Here is a 5294-nt window from a genome sequence, read left to right on the forward strand (position 1 = left end):
AAAAGGTGTTTTGGAAAGAAATTCTCAAAATGCTTAGATTTTTTTGTTACTTATGATAGGCAGACTTAGTTTTACCATGCAAAGAAATGTTCAAGTCATTTTGATTTGACTTGCTATCATAAAGAAATTCTGCATTCCTATAGAAATCTTTTTTCAATAATTCACATTGCTAATTCTGTTCTTTATACAAATTTATCTGTTCTCATAGACATACACCTGTCCCTGCAATAGCCAATGCACTCTAAAATGGCATGGCAAATCCACACCGCATATGTATCTTTCAACTTTAGCATGTTATGAAACTGGTGACGCTATGTTGCATTTGCCCTAATATAGTTAACAATACTTATATAACTTTTTGCAAAGTGTCACTTAAAATAGTAGCACAGAGATTTTGCCAATGCAAAATACAATGAAAAGAAAGGAAAGCATCTGGATCTGTCAGTACTTTTTTATCTGTGCAAGAACCTTCATGTTTCCTGTTACAGAAGGTGCATCATCTGTACATACACTCACTAAGTTTACCAAATTCTGTCCAGTTTCATGACATTTATCTTGAAAGTTACTGAAGATATCCATTCCCCCGTTCTGTTCACAAGAGTACCCCAAACAAGTAACTCTTTATAGCAAAGAAAATCTTCTATTATGACCCAAATGAAGTATAATACCTGTACTGAGTCAGTAGTATCAGTTGATTCATTCAAAGCAATTGAATAACATATATTTTCCTTTAGAGTATTGCATGAAGTTGATCTGTTAACTTGCAGGCTAATTCATACTGCCAATCATTTATGGTTCTTGTGGAAAGAGACAGTTTGGACTTTGAAATGCTATCAGGGTCTAAACATTCTACAACTTCGACAATGCATTCTTTTACAATTTCTCCATCACTAAATGGCTTCCCTTTTTTCTCACGCATATAAGCTACTTTATAGGTTGTTTCAGTGGCACTATTTCCAGGTTTTATTGCTGCTTGGAAGAATTTGCTTTGTTTTTACTTTTCATCTTTTAATGTCTACAATACAACCTTTCATGCCTCTCCCTCTAATTTGAAATATGTGTGATCCTCATGAGTATTATAATGCTGATAAGCATTGAATTTCTTTAATGTTGATATTGCAGTATCACAAAGCAAGCAAATTATCTTATCTTTAGCAGACACAAGATAACATTGCAATTCCAGTCCTCACTAAAATGTCTGTTTTCTTCTGTCAGTGTTCTCTTGGTCTTTTCTGACATCATGTGCTGCTAAGCAGACAGTATTTAAAAAATACTGTTGAACTGTGCAACTATTCACAAATTCCACTCCAAACAGAAACACGGTGCACTGTTGTCAAAAGCTGATAGCAGACCGGCATACCTGACCCCATAAACTCTCTCCTACCCTCCATATATGGTAATGGCTCCAGTCAGACTGGGGAATTTAGAACTAAATCATGAGTATAGCAGCCACCAATTTAGCCTTTATGGCTTACTAATATTCTAATTGTGCCAGTCAATCTGGGAGGATTATTTCATTGAAACTTATTTTATTCCTTTGTATTTTAAATAATTCATTTTAAACATAAAATAAAAATATAAAAATGAACAAAGATGTATTAATGAAAATAAAAGGATATGCCCTGCAAAATTTGGATTCAGTCAAAAGGTTGTATTTAAGAACATAGAAGACCACATGTGGCCTTAAGGCTGCAGTTTCCCACCCCTGCTCTAGGACAACACCTCTGGAATCACCCTGGTTAGTAAGCCAGGCCAGAATCTGGCATCCTCTCCCCTGCTCTCAGCATTTCTTGAGCTCCCCTTCATTTGGTGAGACTTCTGTCCTGTCTCTGCCATTCTGCTCTGTGGCCCAAATCCTCCCCAAGCCATGTTTCAGCTTATGTTTCACTGGGCAGAAGTCAGTTTCATGGGACCAAATTGAGGGTGTCAGCCAGCTGTACTCCCTGGGGAGACTCTAAGAGAGAATCTCTTTGTGACTCTTCTAGTTTTGGTGGCTGCTGGCATTCCTTGATTGTAGGCGGTGTCACTCCAATCTCTACCTCTGACTTCTAAGAGCCTTCTACTGTGCGTGTGTGTGTGTGTGTGTGTGTGAGAGTGTATGTGTGTAAAATCCCCCTCTGTCTACCTCTTGTAAGGATTCATGTGATTGCATTCCAGGACTCACTCAGATAATCCCATATACAAATAATCTTAATTTAATCACATCAGCAGATCTCCTTTTTCCACATTAGATAACTAACATTCACAGGCTCCAGGGAAGGGGTGTGGGGGCCATTTTTCAGTCTACCATAGTAGATGGTCATCAAAAGGAAAATTTCCTCTCATTCTTTCTGGAAATCATTCTCTGGCCAATGTGCAGGGCTCAGAAAACTTTCACATAGCTGTAGATTACTATGGTTCCTCTCAGCAGGTTTGTTGAACACTTCACAGGCACCATAACATCATCTGACTAGTAAGTATGAGCCCAGTGAAACATAAGCTAAGGGTTAATATTTCCACTTGACAGAGGAGAAAACTAAGACACAAATGGCCAAGGAAGCCAAAGCAGGACAGAAGAGAAAAAATAAAGCTAGAGATCCAAAGTTAGGCTTGGGACAAATGTTTTTGAGTCCTTTACCGTGTGCCGTTAGAGTAACTACTCTGGACATTGGCGCCACCTAGTGTCAAGGTGGAGGAATTCTTCTAGGAATCTGTCCTCTGGGTTGTAGGACTAGTTCATCTTGCTCTTTCCTATCATAGGGCATCTTCTTGGGAGGTTCACCACTAAGAGGCTTTCTGGCCCACAGATCTGGGTTCGAATTTCAGCTCTGCCACTGACTAGGTGGCCTAGAATGAAGTCACTTTGCCTCCTCTGATCCTCCATTTAGCCTTAACTCCAATATGAAAACGACACCTCACAGAGGTATGGAGAGAATGTTGAGAAAGTGCTTTGTAAACTGGGAATAACTGAGGGCAGTGGACAGACACATTGTTTGCATGTCGCGACCCCCACGGCACCTTTCACAATGGCACTATCGAGCTCAGGCTTGTCCCCGTCATATTTAGTACCCCGGCTCAGGTGATGTAGGAAGTCTGAGCTGTAAGACACCAGAGACTGAGCGCTAGGAACGATGCATTCCCACCCTTCCCCCAACCCGCTCCCACTCTGTCCCGTTCCGGTCTCTGCCTAGTCCCCTAGAGGTCCACTGCCTGTCGGCCCCGCCCCCTTTATGCCCCGCCCCTCGCGCGCTGCCCAGTCTTCTGTTCGCCCGAGGCAGGCCTTCCGTCTGCCCCGCCCCTCACGCCCCGCCCCCGCTTACTGCCCCGCCCCTGCCTAGTGCCTGGCTGCCATCCCGAGGCGCCTCAGAGGAACGTCTGGGATCCGTCGCGTGGACTGGGCGAGTCCTCCTCACAGACTCTGCCCGGGCGCCCCTCGCCTCAGAGCTGCAAGTAGGGCTCAGCCTCAGAGACCTGGCGGGCCCCGTGGGCTGTAGGCGGGCCGGGCGATGGGGATCGCGGCAGCCCACATCCCCACTCGTGCCCCAACTGGGAGCCTCACCGCTCCCTCAGCTCGCGGCGCGGAAACCCGAGGCGCGGCCTGAAGCAGAAACGCCGCCACTCGCCGCCCTACGGGGGCTGCGGCGCGACCGGGGGTGTCCTCGCCCGCGCGCGGGAGGAAAGGGGCGCTGCGGTCGCCCCTCCAGCCTCGGTTTGCCTGTGAGCTCGTGGCCCTGGACCCTGAGGAGTCCCTGCCCCTGCCGGCGGCTGTCCGCGCCTCCCCGGGTCGCCACTTGTCTGGCCCCTGTCTCCGCCCGCCTCGGTCCTCCGCCCCCAGCCGGGTCGGCTTTCGGCCGCGTCCTTCACCGCTGTCACCTGCCTTTCCTGCTCTGGTGTCCACGAATGCTCCGCGTCCCGGCTCCCGGCTCCGCGTCGCGTCGTCAGCTTTACTTTTCATAAAGAAAATTCCATCTAGAAATAGCCCCAGGACGCGGGTTTTTACCGGGGGGGGCGGGGTGAAGTGCGTAGGAAAGTCCCCGTCTCAGGAATGTTAAGTCACAGGGGGTTGTTTTGGAGTTTTTCAAAGTCCCTGACTTAAAAAGTCTATTTTTAAAATACCTCACGCCACTGAGGGCGATTTACAAAAACAAACTGGACTTTTTTCCAAGATACCAAAACGCACACAAACTAGAAAGGGAGGAAGTGGAGCCGAGGGGAGGCACAAACCGCGAATATGAAAATCTCTAGCTGTCCGGGGGCCGCAGTCTGGCCCAGGGCATAGCCTTTAGTTTGGGCAGAGCAATTTGCGTCTGTGGTGGAGGTGGGCATTGATCGAATTTTTTTTGCAGTTTTTGGCTAGGGCTGGGTTTGAACCCGCCACCTCCGGCATATAGGGCCGACGCCCTACTCCTTGGAGCCACAGGCGCCGCCCCCCACCCAAGTTCTTAATTCTGCGGCCAACTTTGTTTTTATGTTCATTTTGGCTCACTTTTTCTTTTTATCAGAACTTTAAGGAGAAAACGAGAAAAGGAGGCTTCCATAATGGAAGTTTAAGATTACTTGTATGTAAGCAATAATTTGATTCTTTTCTTGAAGTCAACCGAACCTCTAGAAAGAGTAGCATCCATTCTCATTTGGGGCTTAACACAATAATAGAGGCTTATGGTGTTACCAAGAATGGTATAATTGATAGAAATGTAAATTAATTATTTGTTTTAAGTGAAGCTTCTACCATTCTTATTTTAAAACACATATGAGTCTTGTTTCCTTTCTTGCTTCCTTCGGTTCTTTTCCTATGGTTTCTTTTTTTCTTCATTTTTCCATTTTATGGTCCTTTGCGATCCCATTATTTTAACTTCTAAAATTAATGTATTGTTGAATAAGCCAGAGCATTTTAAAGAGAGCAATGAAATTGAACACCTGGATATAAATAAGTGATCCAATGCTTCTCAAATTCTTGATTTTAGAAAAGAAGTGGCTTATATTAGCTTTTCTTAGTTTTGTCCACATTTTCTATTGTTTTTTTCCTATTTTCATCTCCTATTTTTCAACTTTCCTCTTTTATTTGACTACATTGGTAAGAAAAGAACTCAAATCCTTTGTATGATAAAAAATAAAATGTAAGAAGAGATCATTGATCAGGATGCCTTTAAAACCAGGTGTGGTTCACAATCTACTAGAGCTCTGTCATTAATTTATAATTTTATATTCTAAATAAGCTTCTCTTATTTGCAATAATAGCACTAGAAAGTTTTTGTAATCAGAGTTCAGATGTTTTTTCTTATTCTCTCTAGTTCACTAAACTACTAAGAAATACA

The sequence above is a fragment of the Otolemur garnettii genome, unplaced genomic scaffold (genome assembly GCF_000181295.1).
Source record: "Otolemur garnettii isolate 467f Iridium unplaced genomic scaffold, OtoGar3 scaffold00251, whole genome shotgun sequence".
Lineage (NCBI taxonomy): Eukaryota > Metazoa > Chordata > Mammalia > Primates > Galagidae > Otolemur > Otolemur garnettii.